Consider the following 20,435-nt stretch of genomic DNA (forward strand, 5'->3'; position numbering starts at 1 on the left):
TAAGTTACACAAATATTGAATGTAAAATAATAGAAAATTATCATTGTTGCAAATGTATTACAATTCTTCAATGGTAGTCATATTGGAATTCAGAAAATAACAAGATGTTTGGTTCTTAATACATTAATGTCCATCAAAATCTTCTTTTATGTATAAAGTTTATTTCAATTGTAAATTTTATACAGAGTTGCAGTAGTCCATATTTATCATATTCTTCAAGTTATATATGTTGTCTGGATTAGAACATTTTTAAAAGGTCATGATATTCTTTCAGTATCATAAATCTTTCTTTTAAGGATGTTATTAGTGGGTTGGGTATAGCAAAATAAATTGAAATAATTTTGAAATTGAATTTTAGTTCTTGGAAATCACAATAAAATGAGTCTTCCTTCTTTTTCTTAGCATTTTCTACATGGGAATGGCATCAATGTTGAAATTCTGTAATTTGATATCAATAACCTATTTTTCATAAATCTTGCTTCCTGTTTTAGACAGAGAACATAACGTTTTCAGCGCTTTCAAGGGCATTATGTATATTAACTTTTGGTTCCTGTAAGATTTATTTAAAAGATTTTACCTAAACACCATTTCATATTAGCCCTGAGCAAATACATTTAAAAGTTGAAATTTGCTAGCATATACTTTGCATTCTAGAATCTATATCATTATTATTGATAATATAATTAACAGTTCCTAAAAAGGGCTTTGCATCCTGCCTCTTGAGTTTTTAGTGACATTATGGCATTCACTTAACTTTCTCATTGTGAATTCAACATTGGCATTCAGTGTTGGAAAATTTATGTTTGAAAATACATGTTTAAAACACTCCAGCGGTCTTCCCTGGTGGCGCAGTGGTTGAGAGTCCGCCTGCCGATGCAGGGGACACGGGTTCGTGTCCCGGTCCGGGAAGATCCCACATGCCGCGGAGCAGCTGGGCCCATGAGCCATGACCGCTGAGTCTGCGCGTCCGGAGCCTGTGCTCCGCAACGGGAGAGGCCACAACAGTGAGAGGCCCGCGTACACCCCCGAAAAACAAAACAAAAAAACACTCCAGCATTTCATCAAAACTGAAATTTTGCTGGATTTTTCCTGGACAATATTTAAAAATTCAGTGATGTCAAAAGAATAGTTTACCACATCATTCACTATTAATTTTAAAGAATACAGAAAACAAAACAGATTTCCCAGAATTATTTTTCAAGAACCTTTTGTTACAATCTATTATGGTTTTCCATGCATTTTTGCTGCATTGTCATATTCCTGGCTTCTTGGGTTATTTTTGTCTAGATTCAGTTTTTGTAAGTGGTCTACTGAGAATGTAAAGTCCTTCTCTAGTCAATTCATCTGCTAAACAAAATTCCCCAATATGTTCACGTATAGGTATTTTTGTATTTTGGAAATCAACAAACCTGAAATAATTGTTATGTATTCTACATAACTTGTTCCTAGAACTGTATTTAAAATAACTGAGTAATGTCTAACATTTCTTACTTTATTCAACATGTTTTTATTCCCTGCATCTATATCTACATATATTTAATTATTTTGTTTTGTCTTTTATTCCCTAAACAATGTGTAATATTACTTTGTGTCAGTGTTTATATTTTGCATAAATATTCTGACATAACTGTATCAAATTCTGCTATGATTACTGCCAAATTAAGAACATTTCCCACACTCAAACTTCTTGGATGAGCTTGGATATTCCTTCATCAAAAAGTGAATCATAACTATCATATGTTCAAAACAGCACCCATTTTTTCTCATTTTTCACCAGATATATTTTTGGAATCAGATTTCAATTTGGTGGGTGTGCATTTAACTTTCTTCATGTTTATTAGGAATATGCAGTAAATGCTGCCAATCTTTGCTTTCATTTTCATTCTAGTGTTGATTTGTTTTGTGTGTGTGTGTGTGTGTGTTTTTTCCCATCCCCAAAGACTTTACAATGTAAACTAAAGAATCCTTTGAGGTAGAATAAAGTAACCAGGATTTAGTGATTTTTTTTTTAGAAGAATTGAGAGTATTAATTTTCCAAAACTTCCTACCAATGTTGTTCTTTGGAAACTTAACATTTCTTACCTGAGATACATCATTTCAACCAGAGTTGCCTGTTTAATATGCAAAGTTCTGTGGTTCTGTGGTCAGGTACCTGACAGGCAGCAAGTACATTTGGTTTAATGGATTCTTAGTTTTTGTTTTTTTCCTCTCTTCTAGTTTTTCTTGAATTCCATCAGTTATGAGAGTGTGGAAGACCAAAGTAAACTCCCATCCTGCCCCACCAGCCATGTGTTAGTGCTGTGTTTTGCTAAAACTAGTACCTCTGAACTGTTTCCCTTTCTTCTGGCAATCCATTTAATTTTTCCAGAAATCTAATCATCTAGAGGCATTGCTAAGTATGGTTAATGGAAGCAGAATGCTGAAGACAGTGCCTAGATCATTGTAAGCAACTACACACATATTTTTTAAATAAATAAAATTTATTTAACAGCTTTCTGATTTCTTTTTCTGGATCTCATGATTAATTTTTTAAGTTTATTTTTTAAATATTTGTTTGTTTATTTATTTACTTTTGGCCACACTGCCCAGTATGAGAGATCATAGTTCCCCAACCAGGTATCGAACCTGTGCCCCCTGCAGTGAAAGTGCAGTCTTAACCACTGGACCACCAGGGAGGTCCCTGGATCTCATGGTGCTTTAAAAAAAGAAAATTTTTTTTTATCTGAGGAGAAATAATATTATAATTTAGTATTTTATCTTATTATTCATAACACTTTAAAATATTATCAGTGTTATGTACTAATAAACTTTAACAGTATATAATATTTGTAGTAATGAAATTTCTATAACAGTAAATAAACAATTGATATAATTGGCAGGTCATTATATAATAATCTTTAATTTTATCTATGTCATTCTTTGTAGATTTTTTTTTTCTTTTTTTGCGGTACGCGGGCCTCTCACTGTTGTGGCCCCTCCTGTTGCGGAGCACAGGCTCTGGACGCGCAGGCTCAGCGGCCATGGCTCACGGGCCCAGCCGCTCCGCGGCATGTGGGATCCTCCCAGACCGGGGCACGAACCCATGTCCTGTGCATCGGCAGGCGGACTCTCAACCACTGCGTCACCAGGGAAGCCCTGTAGATTTTTAATGGTGGATTCATGATAGTTATTACATAATAATTTGTGTCATTATGAAAGTATTAGTAAATTTAATTTACTACTAATAATAACAGTAACCTTATAGTACAGACACATAGAAGCAGATGGTGTGAACTATAAAATATAGATAAAATATATCACATTTGGCCAGGCCACAGATACCAATAGGATGTTTTTCTTTTCTTTTCTTTTTTAGATGATAACTGGTCAATACTGCAGTCAAAAAAGCAGATCTTGGGCTCCCCTGGTGGCGCAGTGGTTGAGAGTCCGACTGCCAATGCAGGCGACACGGGTTCGTGCCCTGGGCTGGGAAGATCCCACATGCCGCGGAGCGGCTAGGCCGGTGAGCCATGGCCGCTGAGCCTGCGCGTCCGGAGCCTGTGCTCCGCAACGGGAGAGGCCACAACAGTGAGAGGCCCGCGTATCGCAAAAACAAAAACAAAAAGATAACAACTAAAGTCCATAGGAAGAACATAGTGCTTTCTTAATAGTTCTAGCAAAAGTCCTGGGAATGATTCTCAATGGTCCGTATTGAGTCATTAGACATTTCTTGAGCCATAATGAATTGGCTAGGCCTAGGTCATAAGCTTTCTCTTGTCTTGGGGGTGGGATTGGTGTCCCTTGAACCAAGATAGGTGGAAGGATGGTTCCCCACAGGAAAATGGATCTATTCTTCTCAGTCGAAGGGGAAGTGGAGCCTGTGTATGCACAAGCCACCAATGCCCATTACATAGCAAGGGATATAAACCCAGGAAGGAGGTGAAAAGTAGTGGGTCTAAGGGTAGAAGGTGCACCCCAGAAGAGGGTGGTATTACTGGAAGCAAGAAAAGAGAAAGTTTCAAGTAGGGCATAGTCATCAGGGTCAAATGAGAGATCAGGGAGAATGAGGAATGAGCCATATTTACTGGATTTAGCATTAAGAGATTTTAGTTGGAGTGGTGAGAGTGAAGCAAGATTTCGACGGTTGAAGGATGAAGGAAAGGCAAAGAAGTAGAATCTTTATGTCGACAACTGTTTCAAGTACTTTGGCTACGAAGGGGAAGAGAGAGATTGAGTTGAGCCAGTCGGGAGAGACTTGAGTCTGCTGAAAATAAAGAGCTAGGAATAATAATATTATTATATCTATCATTCCCTGAGCACTTACTAGGTGCCTGATGACATTTTTCTATGTTTGAATATAAAATTTTGGCCTATGTGTTTTGACTTCGTGGTGCAGATTTAGTTAAAGAAATGGTCTAGAAACAATGGTAATTTCAAACTCTAAACCTACATACATGCTTCCTATTAGCTACAATAGATGAACTTTCATGTTCCTACCTAAAGCCAATCACCCGAGTCACTAGTCTTGCGGACATTGCTCCATTGATCTTCCTCTTTCTCTACATCACCCACTTTTGCTCTCTACTGGATCATTCCCATCAGTTTACAAACATTCTACTTCTACCATCTTAAAAGAAACTTCTCTTCACTCTACCTTCCTGCCAATGTCCTCCAAAGAGTTATGTCTTGTCTCTTCACTATCTTTAATTCCTCTCCTCTCATTCTCTTTTAATCCTACTCCAATCTGGTTTTGGCCCCAGGATTCCACTGAAACTGTTTGGCCAAGGTCACCAATGACCTCCATTTTGTTAAATTCCCTCCTCCTCCTCGATACGCTTATTTGTCTTGGTTTCCAGGACGCCACATCATCCACTTCCCATCTCTTCTCTGTCTCCTTGTGGATTCCTCCCCTTCTCCCAGACCTCTTAATGTAGGAGTGCTCCGCATCTCAAAATTTGATCCTATTCTCTTGTCTCCCTACTTGCACCCCCTTGCCAATCTCGTCCAGTTTCATAGTTTAAATTCCATTTGTATGCCAGCAACTTCCAAATTTATATTTCTAGCCCAGACCTCTTTCCTGAACTCCAAATTTATTCATCTGTCTAGTCACATACTGCTTGAATCTGCTGAAAGTTGAATAGATATTTCAAATTTAAAATGTTCAAAACTGGGACTTCCCTGGTGGTCCAGTAGTTAAGAATCGGCCTTCCAATGCAGAGGACGCGGGTTCCATCCTGGTCAGGGAATTAAGATCCCATATGGCAGGGTCAGCTAAGCCCAGGCGCCACAACTAGAGAGAAGCCCATGCGTTGCAACAAAGATCCTGCATGCCGCAACTAAGACCCAATGCAGCCAAATAAATAAATAAATATTTTAAAAAAATGTTCAGAAAAAAAAAAAGTTCAGAACTGAACTCCTAATCTCTCCCTCTGCTCCCCCAAATTCCTCATTCCATAGCCTTCCCCCCCCCAAATTGAGGGCACCTTTCCAGTACTCAGGTCTCCAAATCCTCAAGTGATCTTAGTGGTATACCAAAGGTGGGGATGGAGAGTGGGACAGACAATGCAGTGGTCTGCTGTGGTGGAGAGGGAGTATTTTATAACTTTTTCGACATTGCTTAAAATTGCTGGTGCATGTTGATAACAAACAGCAGACCAACATCTAGCCCATTTTATTATTTTATATTCTCTACAGAAAATGCACACCTTTATTCCTTATTGCCTAAATCCAGGGAGAACCGTCTCATCACCATGACCACCCCCCTTGCTATGCTACCTTCTTTAATTCCTCTCTTTTCTTTCACCCTCCCCTGCCTCATTCCTTTATTTAGGAAATCCTATTAACTCTACCTTCAAGAAGGAGCCAGAAGCCAGCCTCTTCTTAGCACTTCCAGGGATGCCACTTTTGTCTGAGCTGCCATCATCTCTTTTTTAGGTTCACTGTAAACAGCCTCCAAGTAGGTCTCTGTGCTTCTATCCTTGCCCCCGCTCAGTCTATTCCTGAGGCAACAGCCAGAGTGATCTTTTATAGAAACGTAAGTCACATCACGTGGAGGCCCTGCTCAATATCCTGCAATGGCTCCTCATCTCAGTGTTCGCCATGGCCTCTTAGGCCAGACCTCCTCTCCTACTCTTTCTTCTCTATCCCTTGCTCTTTCTGTTCCTACGCCAGGGCCTTTGCGAGAGCTGGCTGTTCCCATTGCCTAGATTGCTCTTCCCTCCAGGTGTCAGCTTGGCCAACTCCCTGACCTCCCTCAAGTGTTTGTTTACATGTCACCTTCTCAATGTGGCTTATCTACCCTGAGGACCCTTTTTATTTTTTTATTTATTTATTTTTAAAGTTTATTTACTTATTTATTTTTGGCTGCATTGGGTCTTCGTTGTTGGGTCTTTGTTGCTGCACGTGGGCTTTCTCTAGTTGTGGCGAGCGGAGGCTACTTTTCGTTGTGGTGTGTGGGCTTCTCATTGCGGTGGCTTCTCTTGTTGCAGAGCTCAGGCTCTAGGGGTGCAGGCTCAGTAGTTTTGGTGCACAGGCTTAGTTGCTCTGCAGCATGTGGGATCTTCCTGGACCAGGGCTCGAACCCGTGTCCTCTGCATTGGCAGGCGGATTCTCAACCACTGGGCCGCCAGGGAAGCCCTGGGACCCATTTTAAACGCTGCAATCTGTGTGCCCCACCCCCACCCTCAGCACACTTGAGTCCTCTAAATCTTCTTTTCTCTTACCTTAATCTATGTTTTATTTTTCCTTGTCACTTTTACTCTCTAATGAAATACATAATTTACTAAGTTTATTGTTTATTGTCTTTCTCTCCAGAGTAGAGTGTAAGCTCCCTGAGGGCAAAGACATTTGTTTATTCACTGATATATCCCAAAAGTATGGTGACCATAATTTATCATCCCAACCAGGAGTGAAAGGAGGCATTATTTTCTGGGATATCTTGAGTATAAATCAAGATTTTTTGCCAGCAAACTGGCATATGATCATTCTACCCAAAGGCCCAGGGTCAAATTTTTCACTTGCCTATCTGGAAACCGTTGAAGAGATCCAAGTACAGAATTGATAGCAGAGCTTTCCCCATCACACTTCTCACCTCGTTTACATTCCTGCCCCTTTATTATACAGTGTCCCACTGCTACCAGAATAACATCTCTCTTTCCCTCATTTCCAATCCCATTCTCCTTCCTCTCCCCTCAAGGACAATAATTTAGTTAATCCTTGGAATTATAATTAAGTATTATTATAAATTTCAATAATTTTTTTTTTTTGCGGTACGCGGGCCTCTCACTGCTGTGGCCTCTCCCGTTGCGGAGCACAGGCTCCAGACGCGCAGGCTCAGCGGCCATGGCTCATGGGCCCTGCCGCTCCGTGACATGTGGGATCCTCCCAGACCGGGACACGAACCCGTGTCCCCTGCATCGGCAGGCGGACTCCCAACCACTGCGCCACCAGGGAAGCCCTCAATAATGTTTTAATAACAGTACCTTTGTGTGTTTGAGTTTAACTTATGAGAATGAGACAGTTTTTCTTTATTTTTAATTATTTTTTTTATTGGAGTGTAGTTGATTTACCATGTTGTGTTAGTTTCTGCTGTACAGCAAAGTGTGTCAGTTATACATATATATATCTCCACTCTTTTTTAGATTTTATTCCCATATAGGTCATTACAGAGTATTGAATAGAGTTCCCTGTGCTATACAGTAGGTTCTTGTTAGTTATCTATTTTATATATAGTAGTGTGTATATGTCATTCCCAATTTCCCAATTTATCCCTCCCCTGCCCCTTTCCCCTTTGGTAACCATAAGTTTGTTTTCTGCATCTGTGACTCAATTTCTGTTCTGTAAATAAGTTCATTTGTACCATTTTTTAAGATTCCTCATTTAAGCGATATCATATGATATTTGTTTTTCTCTGACTTTCTTCACTCAGTATAACAATTTCTAAGTCCATCATGTCGCTTGCTACAAATGACATTATTTCATTCATTTTTATGGCTAATATTCCACTGTATATATGAACCACATCTTCTTTCCTTTTCTTTTTTTTTGGCTGCGTTGGGTCTTCGTTGCTGCGCGTGGGCTTTCACTAGTTGCAGCAAGCGGGGGCTACTCTTCCTTGCGGTGCGTGGGCTTCTCATTGCGGTGGCTTCTCTTGTTGAGGATCACAGGCTCTAGGGCACACGGGCTTCAGTAGTTGTGACTTGCAGGCTCTAGAGTGCAGGCTTTAGCTGTGGCGCCTGGGCTTAGTTGCTCCGCAACATGTGGGATCTTCCCGGGCCAGGACTCGAACCCATGTCTCCTGCATTGGCAGGCAGACTCCTAACCACTGAGCCACCAGGGAAGCCCCTGTACCACATCTTCTTTATCCATTTATCTGTCAATGGACATTTAGGTTGCTTCCATGTCCTGGTTATTGTGAATAGTGCTGCAATGAACACGGGGTGCATGTATCCTTTCCAATTATGTTTTTCTCTGGATATATGCCCAGGAGTGGAACTGCTGGGTCATATGGTAGCTCTATTTTTAGTTTTTTAAGGGAGCTCCATACTGTTCTCTATAGTGGCTGCACCAATTTACATTGCTACCAACAGTGTAGGAGGGTTCCCTTTTCTCCACAACCCCTCCAGCATTTGCTATTTATAGTTGATGATGGCCATTCTAACAGATGTGAGGTGATACCTCATAGTAGTTTTGATTTGCATTTCTCTAATATTAGTGATGTTGAGCATCTTTTCATGTGCCTCTTGTCCAGCTGTATCTCTTCTTTGGAGAAATGTCTATTTAGACCATCGGCCCATTTTTTGATTGGGTGTTTGGGGACTGTGTTTCTTACTTAAAAAATTTATTTTTCCATGACAGTATGCTTCAAAGATCCATTCCTAGTGCTCTGTGTACCAAAGTCTAACACTCCATTGAGTGCATCTGCCCCATTTTATCCTTCCCTTCCCCCAGTGATGGACACTTTGTGCCTCATCATCTCTGAAAACACAAGCAAGGCCGTGATGAACATTCTTGTACAAGTTCTGTTAGGACCATTGTAAACATTTCTTTGGAATATAAGATAGGAAGTGAATAATGTATCATAGGATGTGCTTATCTTTAATCTGATCAAGTTCAGATATTTTGATCCCTAAAATGGCTGCAGACCTGAGGTCCTATATGCCTCTGTCCTTGACAACATTCAGATTATCTGCCTTTTTACTTTTTGCTACTCTAATAGTATGAAGTGGGATCTCACCATAGTTCTAATTTGCATTTTTCTGATGACTAATAAGCTTGAGCGTCTCTTCATTTGCTTGTTAGCCTTTCACTTTAACTTTTCTGTAAATTGTCTGCTCATATATCCTTTGCCAATGCTAATTTGCAGGAATTCTAGTTTGTTTAGTCATTGTCAGTTTTAATTATTACAAATATCTTCTTCCACTCTGTATTCCATCTTTAAACTCTGTCCATTATATCATGCTTTGAATAGAAATCCTTAATTTTAATGTGATCAAAATAGTTTGTGCTTTCGATTTAAATTTTATTTAAGGAATACTTAACGACTCCTAGGTGAAATAGATTCTCCTTTTAACTCAAGACTTTTGCCTTTCACATTCAGGTCTTTATACCATTTTGAGCCTACTTTTGTATATCACGTTTACTGTGAGTCAGTTTTCCCACCTCCACGTACAAAAGAAACCACCCCTTCCACATTGATTGTGGTACCACCTTTCTTGTATACTAAGTTCTCATATCTACCTGGATTTTATTTCATTGGTCTGTTTGTTCTTGAACAAAAATGTGTTCAATATATTTGATTCCTATGGTTTTGTAGTGTATTTTAGTATCTGATAAGGTTAGTCTCCCTTCTTCACAAAGCCTTTTCAAGGTGGAACTTTACTTGTAGATCTTTAATCTAGAATTATTTTTTTGAGATTGCAATTAATTTGTAGATCATTGGGGAGAGTTGACATCTATATAATTTTGAGTTACTCCACCTAAAACATGTCTCTTCAGTCTTTTTTCTTTCCTTACAGCATTGACCAGACCTCCGGTAATATGTTAAACAATAGTGGTGATTGGACATCCTGGTCTTGTTCCGAGTCTAAAAGCAACACACTAAGAAGCCTCAATTAAATGTAATATTTGCTGTAAATTGTTGGTATAAAATCTTTACCAAGTTGAGGTTGCTGAGTTTAAAAAGTATTGTAATAATAAGGTGAACTTTATAAAGTGCCTTTTTTCCAAATTCAATTGAAATAATCTTGTATTTTTCATCATTAATCTATTAATATAAAATTACATCAATAGGGCTTCCCTGGTGGTGCCGTGGTTAAGAATCTGCCTGCCAATGCAGGGGACATGGGTTCGAGCCCTGGTCTGGGAAGATCCCACAGGCCGTGGAGCAACTAAGCCCATGCACCACAACTACTGAGCCTGGGCTCTAGAGCCCATGAGCCACAGCTACTAAGCCCGCATGCCACAACTACTGAAGCCCACGTGCCTAGAGCCTGTGCTCTGCAACAAGAGAAGCCACCGCAGTGAGAAACCCTCACACCACAACGAAGAGTAGCCCCCCGCTCACCACAACTAGAGAAAAGCCCTCGCGCAGAAATGAAGACCCAATGCAGCCAAAAATAAATAAATAAATAATTAATTAATTACATCAATAGATTTAAAAAATATTGACCCATGCTTTTTTCTGTGGGGTTAATCCTACTTGATCAAGATGTTTTGTTTTATTTTTTTTTGGCTGTGTTGCATGGCTTACGGGATCTTAGTTCCCTGACCAGGGATTGAACCTGGGCCTTCGGCAGTGAAAGCACAGAGTCCTAACCAATGGACCACAAGGGAATTCCCAAGATGTATTATTATTATTATTATTATTATTTTTTTTTTTTGCGGTACGCGGGCCTCTCACTGTTGTGGCCTCTCCCGTTGTGGAGCACAGGCTCCGGACGCGCAGGCTCAGCAGCCATGGCTCATGGGCCCAGCCGCTCTGCGGCATGTGGGATCTTCCCGGACCAGGGCATGAACCTGCGTCCCCTGCATCAGCAGGCAGACTCTCAACCACTGCGCCACCAGGGAAGCCCTAAGATGTATTATTTTTTATTATAAGTATGGGCAAACTTTATTGAACACTATGTGACAAGCACAGTTCTAGCTACTTAATATTTTTTTGCATTTAATCCTCATGACAACCCTTTGAGGTAGGCATATTATAACCATTTGTCAGATGGGGAAACTGAAGCACAGGGAAGTTAAATGATTTGCTGAAGTTCACTCAGGAAGGGGTGGAACAAGGGATGTAGCAGGCAGCCTGGCTCTAGAGTTGACACTCTTAACTGCTATACTATAGTGTCTAACTTTTATTTGCTTAACTAATATTTTATTTACATATTTGTGTTTCCATTTATAAGTGAAAATAGTTTGTACTTTTGAGACATGATTCACATACCGTGAAATTCACCCTTTTAAAGTATGCATTTCAGTGGGTTTTAGTAGTCACAAGGTTTTGCAACCATCACTATACTATTTAATTCCAGATTTCCATCACCCCAAAGAGAAACCTTGAACCCATGAAGAGCTACTCCCATTCTCCCTTTCTCCAGCCCCTGGCAACTACTTGTCTAGTTTCTGTTTCTATGGATTTGCCTAGTCAATGTTTCATATAAATGGAATCATACACTATATGGCTTTCTGTGGCTTCTCCTATTTAGCGTAATGTTTTCAAGGTCATCCACGTTGTATCAGAACTTCATTCATTTTTATGGTTGAATCATATCCCATTGTATGGATATACCACATTTTGTTTATTCATTCATCCAATGAACACCTGTTACCACTTTTTGGCTATTAATAGTATCGCTGTGAACATTTGAGTATGATTTTTTGTGCGAACATATGTTTTCAATTCTTTTGAGTATATACCTTGCAGTGGAATTGAAGGTCATATGGCATGCTATGTTTAATTTTGAGGAATTTACCTTAATCCAAGTTTGGAATCAAGGTTAAACATGTGCTTCTACTTCTTACTAAAATGGCAAAATGGCATGAGCTGCTGCTTCTTCCCCCAGGTCAACACCTGAAGAGACTCTAGCTGAAACAGATATAGAAGATAAGGAACCAAGAGAAAAGGGAGAAACCCCTGGAAAGACTTCTTTTTCTTTTATTGAAGTATAGTTGATGTACAATATTATGTAAGTTACAGGTGTACAATATAGTGACTCACAATGTTTAAAGTTTATATTCCATTGATGGTTATTATAAAATATTGGCTATAGTACCTGTGTTGTACAATATATCCTTGTAATTTATTCATACATAATCCTTTGTACCTCTTAATCTTACCCCTATCTTTTTTTTTTTTTTTTCGCGGTACGCGGGCCTCTCACTGCTGTGGCCTCTCCTGCTGCGGAGCACAGGCTCCAGACGCGCAGGCCCAGTGGCCACGGCCCACGGGCCCAGCCGCTCCACGGCATGTGGGATCCTCCCGGACCGGGGCACAAACCCGTGTCCCCTGCATCGGCAGGCGGACTCTCAACCACTGCGCCACCAGGGAAGCCCTAATCCTACCGTTCTCTTGCCCTTCCCACTTCCCTCTGCCACTCGTAACCACTAGTGTGTTCTCTATATCTATGAGCATGTTTCCTTATTGTTATATACACTAGTTTGTTGTATTTTTTAGATTCCACATATAAGTGATATAATACAGTATTGGTCTTTCTCTGTCTGACTTATGTCACTTACTATAATACCGTCTAAGTCCATCCATGCTGTTGCAAATGGCAAACTTTCATTTTTTTAATGGCTGAGTAGTATTCCATTGTATATATAAACCACATTTTTTTTAATCCATTGATCTGTTGATGGACAGTTAGGTTACTTCTATACCTTGGCAATTGTAAATAATGCTGCTACGAACATTGGGGTGCGTGTATCTTTTCAAATTAGTGTTTTCGTTGTTTTCAGATATATACCCAAGAGTGGAATTGCTGGGTCATATGGTAGTTCTATTTTTAGTTCTTTGAGAAGCCTCCATACTATTCTCCACAGTGGCTGCACCAATTTACATTCCCGCCAACAGCATAGGAGGGTTCCCTTTTCTCCACATTCTTGCCACCATTTGGTATTTGAGCTCTTTTTGATGACATTCTAACAGGTGTGAGGTGATGTCTCATTATGGTTTTGATTTGCATTTTTCTTTTTTTAAAAAAATATTCATTTATTTATGCCGATGATCTTAGTTGCTGCATGTGGAATCTTTAGTTGCAACATGCGGGATCTAGTTCCCTGACCAGGGATCGAATCCAGGCCCCCTGCATTGGGAGCACAGAGTCTTAGTCACTGGACCGCTAGGGAAGTCCCTGAATTTTTCTGATAATTAACGATGTTGAGCATGTTTTCACGTGGCATGTACATGTCCTCTTTGGAAGAATGTCTATTCAGGTCTTCTGCCCATTTTAAAATTGGGTTGTTTGTTTTTTTGATGCTGAGTTGTATGAGCTGTTTATATATTTTGGATACTACCCCCTTATTGGTCATATAATTTGCATATATTTTCTCCCATTCAGTAGGTTGTGGAAATACTAGTTTTAATTGGTGTGCATACATACAAGCATGGGTGTATAGCCAGAGACAGAGGGTAGCCGGTAGGGCTACGAAAGGATAAATTAGTAAAAAGCAGTTTAGGGCTTCCCTGGTGGCGCAGTGGTTGAGAGTCCGCCTGCCGATGCAGGGGACACGGCTTTGTGCCCCGGTCCGGGAAGGTCCCACATGCCGCGGAGCGGGTAGGCCCGTGAGCCATGGTCGCTGAGCCTGCGCGTCCGGAGCCTGTGCTCCACAACGGGAGAGGCCACAACAGTGAGAGGCCCGCGTACCGCGGAAAAAAAAAACAAAAACAGCAGTTTAAATTCTGCTTTTGTTTCCCCTCCACCATCACTTCGGTTCAGTTTTCCCCTGGCCACTCGTGGCAGAAATCTGGGGTCATGGCCCAGACCTGTGGGGTTAGGATCACAGTGATAAAATCAAGATAGTGGGAAACAGGACGTCACTGGTGGTGCAGTGGTTAAGAATCCGCCTGCCAATGCAGAGAACATGGGTTCGTGTCCTGATCTGGGAAGATCCCACATGCCGCGGAGCAACTAAGCCGGTGCGCCACAACTACTGAGCCTGCGCTCTAGAGCCCATGATCCACAACTCCTGAAGCCCTTGCACCTAGAGCCTGTGCTCCGCAACAAGAGAAGCCACCAAAATGAGAAGCACGTGTACTGCAATGAAGAGTAGCCCCTGCTCACTGCAACTAGAGAAAGCTTGCACGCAGCAATGAAGACTCAACGCAGCCAAAAATAAATAAATTAATTAAAAAAAAAAACAAGAATCTGCCTGCCAATGCAGGGGACGCGGGTTTGATCCCTGGTCTGAGAACTAGATCCCATATGCTGCAACTAAGAGTTTGCATGCCACAACTAAGGAGCTGGCGAGCTGCAGCTAAGGAGCCCTTACAACAAAATAAATAAATATTTTAAAAAAATGTTCTTGGAGAGAATTCGAGAAACAAATCCAGGAGATATTGTAAGAAGTAAGGTTAACCAAGGTCTATAGGAAGGTCTGCTGCAGTCTTTTTTTTTTTTTTTTTGGCTGCGTTGGGTCTTCATTGCTGAGCGTGGGCTTTCTCCAGTTGTGGCGAGTGGGGGCTACTCTTCCTTGCGGTGTGAGGGCTTCTCATCGCGGTGGCTTTTCTCTTGCGGAGCATGGGCTCTAGGCGCATGGGCTTCAGTAGTTGCAGCACGCAGGCTCAGTAGTTGTGGCTTGCAGGCTCTAGAGCACAGGCTCAGTAGTTGTGGCACATGGACTCAGTTGCTCCACGACATGTGGAATCTTCCTGGACCAGGGATCGAACACGTGTCCCCTGCATTGGCAGGTGGATTCTTAACCACTGTGCCACCAGGGAAGTCCTTGCTGTAGTCTTTTTTTTTTTTTTTTTTTTTTGCGGTACGCGGGCCTCTCACTGCTATGGCCTCTCCTGTTGCGGAGCACAGGGTCCGGACACGCAGGCTCAGCGGCCATGGCTCACGGCCCTAGCCGCTCTGCGGCATGTGGGATCCTCCCGGACCGGGGCACGAACCCACGTCCCCCGCATCGGCAGGCGGACTCTCAACCACTGCGCCACCAGGGAAGCCCCTTGCTGTAGTCTTAAAACAACAAAACAAAAACAAAAACTGAATACCTTCCTCTCCCTCAAAAAGGAAAACATATTTTATAATGGCCAACTATTAAAATTTTGGAGAATATCATCATGATGGGTGAAGAGACACAAAGGAACATGAAAGCATGCTAAAGTTCTCATGTTAGAGGAACAATATAAATATCAGGTTGAAATTCAAAGAGGTTTAATTTCGAGGTCAAATTAAATAAAAGAGAAGGTAGAAATGTCTAAATATATTAATAATTGCAATAAGCAAAAAGGGACAAAACTCACCAGGTAAAAGTCAGGGTTTGTCAGATTGGATTAAAAAAGCAAAATTCATGGGCTTCCCTGGTGGTGCAGTGGTTGAGAGTCCGCCTGCCAATGCAGGGGACACGGGTTCATGTCCTGGTCCGGGAAGATCCCATATGCCACGGAACGGCTGGGCCCGTGAGCCATGGCCGCTGAGCCTGTGCGTCCGGAGCCTGTGCTCCGCAGCAGGAGAGGCCACAGCAGTGAGAAGCCCGCGTACCGTAAAAAAAAAAAAAAAAAAGAAGCAAAATTCATGAGGCCATGGAAGAGAAAAAAGAGACATTTCAGGTAAATTTTAACCAAAGTAATCTTGTAAAGATATATTTATGTCAGAAGAAAAATAAACTTTAAGACAAAAAGCATCATTGGGGATAAAGAGGACCACTATATAATTCAGTTCACAAATAACATATAAAAATTTTAAACATGTATGCTCCTAAGAAGATGGCATAAACATACACACAGCCAGCATTAATAGGCTATATGGAGAAATTGCTAAATTCACCATCATATGGGAGGATTTCAATACATCTTTCCCAATTAATGATAGGTCAAGAAGACAAAAATAAAAAATAAAAAAATCAGCAGAGTTCAAGATTTGAACCATATGATTAACCAACTCTTCCTAACGGACATATGTAGAATAATGCATTCAACTATTAGAGAATTTATATATTTTTCTCAAGTTCTTTGAACTTTTACAAAAATTATGTCACAGGGCTTCCCTGGTGGCGCAGTGGTTGAGAGTCCGTCTGCCGATGCAGGGGACACGGCTTCGTGCCCCGGTCCGGGAGGATCCCACATGCCGCGGAGCGGCTGGGCCCGTGAGCCATGGCCGCTGAGCCTGCGCGTCCGGAGCCTGTGCACCGCACCGGGAGAGGCCACAACAGTGAGAGGTCCGCGTTACGGCAAAAAAAAAAAAAAAAAAAAAAAAAAATTATGTCACAAGTGTTGGTGAGGATGTGGAGAAATATGAACTCTCAGACACTGCTGGTGGGAATGTAAAATGGTTCAGACACTTTGGAAAACAGTCTGCCAGTTTCTCAAACAAGGAACATAAACAGAGTTCCCATGTAACGAACCAATTTCACTCCTAGGTATACACACAAGAGAAATGAAAACGTATGTCCACACAGAAACAGCCAAAAGGTGGAAACAACCCAAATACCCATTAATAGACAAATGGGTAAACAAAATATGGTATATCCATACAATGGAAGGACTTTATTTTGCCATAAAAGGAATAAAGTACTGATACATACTACATTTTGGATGAACCTTAAAAATATTTTGCTAAACGAAAGAAGCCAGTCACAAAAGACCATGTATGATATGATTCCAATCATATAAAAGTCCTGACTATGGAAATCTATAGCGAAGAAAGTAGACTAGTGGTTGCTTAGGACTGGGGGTAAGGAAAATGGGGGGTCAGGAGGATGATAGCTAATGGTACAAGGTTCCTTTTGAGGTAATGAAAACGCTCTAAAATTGACTGTGATGATGATTGCAGATACCAGTGAATACACTTAAAAGGATTGAATTGTACACTTTAAATGGGTGAATTGTATGTTAGGTGAATTTTTTTTGGTAGCTACATAATATTTTATTTGATTGTTTCTAATTTTTTGCTATACAAAAAAATGCTTCAGTGAGTAACTGTACCTATACCATTTTACATATGTGCAAATATTTCTGTAGAATAAAATGTTAGATTGGAATTGCTAATTCTAAGAATATGTTATGAATCTGTTATTCTTATAGATGTTGTCCAATTATATTCCATTAGGGGTTGTGACAAGTTATAGCTCCATCAGTGGTTTATGAGAGTGCTGAATTTTTCGCAGTTTAATCAACACAGTGTATTATCAAACTTTTGATTTTTTATTTATCTGGCAAGTATGGTATGTTAATCTTATCTCAATAGAGCTGTTAGCTAGCCATAAAGCAAGTCTCAACAGATTTAAATAGGTATCATAAAAACATGACATGGGGGTGGGTGGTGGTGATGTGATGAATTGGGAGATTGGGATTGGCATATGTACACTAATATGTATAAAATAGATAACTAAGAACCTGCTGTATAAAAAAATAAATAAAATAAAATTCAAAACAAAACAAAACAAAAAGCAGAGTTAACACAACTGGGATGTTTTATTAATATTATTTCCCCAGTAATTATATTTTGTGGTCATTTATTTTAATTTACACAATATCTTAGATCCTGGATATTGGGTGGATATTAAGTATCATTTTATAAACTGTACATCTTACAGTATAAATCAGTCATAATATTTAGAACTTTAGTACATAACTTCAAAAATAAGAGAATAAACATTTCAAGAGGACACAAATTTGATGCAATGAGGTAAAAGTTATCAAGAAATAATATGCTGGGACTTCCCTTGTGGCGCAGTGGTTAAGAATCTGCCCGCCAATGCAGGGGACATGGGTTCGAGCCCTGGTCCGGGAGGATCCCACATGCCATGGAGCAACTAAGCCCGTGCACCACAACGACTGAGCCTGCGCTCTAGAGCCCGCAAGCCACAACTACTGTAGCCCGCGCACCTCGAGCCGGTGCTCCACAACGAGAAGCCACTGCAGTGAGAAGCCCGCACACCGCAAGGAAGAGTAGCCCCCACTGGCTGCAACTAGAAAAAGCCCATGCACAGCAACAAAGACTCACCGCAGCCAAAAATAAATAAATAAATTCATTAAAAAAAAAAGAAAGATAATATGCTACCTGTTCTTATTAATTTGGTTTAGTTGAAACTTCTTTTTGAAAAATTACAGCAAGGGTGATACACAATTAAAAACCATTAAAAAAATAACACAACACTATTGTTAGAAGTTATTAGAAGATAATAAAAGTTAAATTAAAAAATTAAAGTTAAATAAAAGTTAAAACATATATTTAGAAATTTAAAAAGAAACAAATCATGAGTCAAAGAAGAAATCAGGGCTTCCCTGGTGGCGCAGTGGTTGAGAGTCCACCTGCAGATGCAGGGGACACGGGTTCGTGCCCCGGTCTGGGAAGATCCCACATGCCGCGGAGCGGCTGGGCCCGTGAGCCATGGCCGCTGAGCCTGCGCGTCCGGAGCCTGTGCTCCGCAACGGGAGAGGCCACAGAAGAAATCACATTGGAAATAGAAAAATACATAGAACTAAGTTATTATAAAGATATTACATTTAACATTTGTAGGATGCAGAGAAAATAGAGTCTCAAGGGAAATGTATGGCTTTAAATGTTTGTATCAGAAAATAATAAAAGATAAAATTAATGAACTAAATGTAAAAGAAAAAATTGATAGAATAAACCTAGAAACATAAGGATGTAATAACCAAAATAATTAATGGTAGAAATCAATGAAAAAGACCCAAAGTAAAAAAAGTGTTTGCTTTTCAATTTGAAATCAGTCACTTTTTATTAACTGACTAGATTATAAAAATAATCATGGTAGACACCTTAGTTCATCCTTCTAATAAGCCTGTTCATCTGGTCTTCTCTGTTGCCAGCAACTCCACATTCCAAAATGGGTGGTCTTTTTCTTCATTCTGCCTGTCAGAGAAGATAATTTGAAGGGCTGGAAGAAGTTGTTTGCTTCTTTGAAGTGTTTTCCAACAGTATAAATCTCATGAATCAGATCCTCCATTCAGATGATTCCAAATATACCAAGACATCAAGCAATCAATGTGTTAATATGTCAGGGCAATTCACTTCTTGTTGATTTTGCCATAACTCACATTTGTAGATCAATTCATTTACTGACTTCAAATTCTGGTACCCCCAGGCAATACATGGTTCCACAATCCTCACAGTGTTAACTTGAGCTCAAAGAAGGTGCTATTGAAGATCCGGCGAAGGCAAAGAACCTGAAACTCCTTGCGGACCTTTGAGCTCATACCACTGATACTGATGACAAATGCCAATTTGGTTTCTCAGGTAGATAGAAGTTGCCAGCTTTTCCTGTCATCCTTGCCATTCAAATCTCAGTCTGTACATCTGCCTATATTCCTTGTGATAGTACTTAGCTTTTTTGTAAGGTAAGCTTCCTCCTTGCATTTCACAGCATTTTTGGGGCAAACTTCTTTTTTAGATGCTTGATCAGCAGCTCTGTAAAATTCCTTCACTCTTAAGGGCTTCTGACACAGCAGGAAGCTTTTTCTCCTTTTCTGTACCCTCCATGGTTCCAGATGGAAAAGAGGAAGAAAAAATGTTTTTCTTTTTAAAAAGCTAACAGAGTAAACACATCTCTTGTGAGATTTAATGAGAATAGAAAGAAAAGCACAAATAAATAATATTGTAAATAATAAAGGGGCTATAACTACAGAGAAAACTTAGATTTAAAAGATATTAAGAGGGGCTTCCCTGGTGGCACAGTGGTTGAGAGTCCGCCTGCCAATGCAGGGGACACGGGTTTGTGCCCCGGTCCGGGAGGATCCCACATGCCGCGGAGCGGCTAGGCCCGTGGGCCATGGCCGCTGGGCCTGCGCGTCTGGAGCCTGTGCTCTGCCTGCGCGTCTGGAGCCTGTGCTCTGCAACGGGAGAGGCCACAACAGTGAGAGGCCCACGTACCACAAAAAAAATATAATAAAATAAAAGATATTAAGAGAAAACTGTTGTAAACTTATGCCAATAAATTTCCAAATTTATATGAAATGAACAACTGCCTGGCAAATATAACAATTAAAATTGACTCAAGAAAAACCCAAATGGCAAGTAATCTTATAATGATTAAAATTATACTCTTGAGAATTTATCCCAGAGAAATGAAAATTATGTTCACAAAACAAAACATCTGTACACAATTGTTTATAGCAGTTTTTCTTGTAATAGCCAAAAACTGGAAACAAGCAAAATGTCCTTCAATGGTTGAATTCAATGGTTCAGCAATACCACTGAATACTAGTTAATTCAGCAATGAAAAAGAACATTGATACATGCAACATGGATAGAACCGAAGGGAATTATGCTGAGTGA

At 40.4% G+C, this 20,435-nt stretch overlaps 1 pseudogene; it reads right to left on the reverse strand.

Moving 5' to 3' along the window:
- Positions 1 to 18,920: 18,920 nt before the first annotated feature.
- LOC132516307 (60S ribosomal protein L7-like) lies at positions 18,921 to 19,640 on the reverse strand (annotated as a pseudogene).
- Positions 19,641 to 20,435: the final 795 nt, after the last annotated feature.

This window comes from Lagenorhynchus albirostris, chromosome 2 (assembly GCF_949774975.1).
Source record: "Lagenorhynchus albirostris chromosome 2, mLagAlb1.1, whole genome shotgun sequence".
NCBI classification, from domain to species: domain Eukaryota; kingdom Metazoa; phylum Chordata; class Mammalia; order Artiodactyla; family Delphinidae; genus Lagenorhynchus; species Lagenorhynchus albirostris.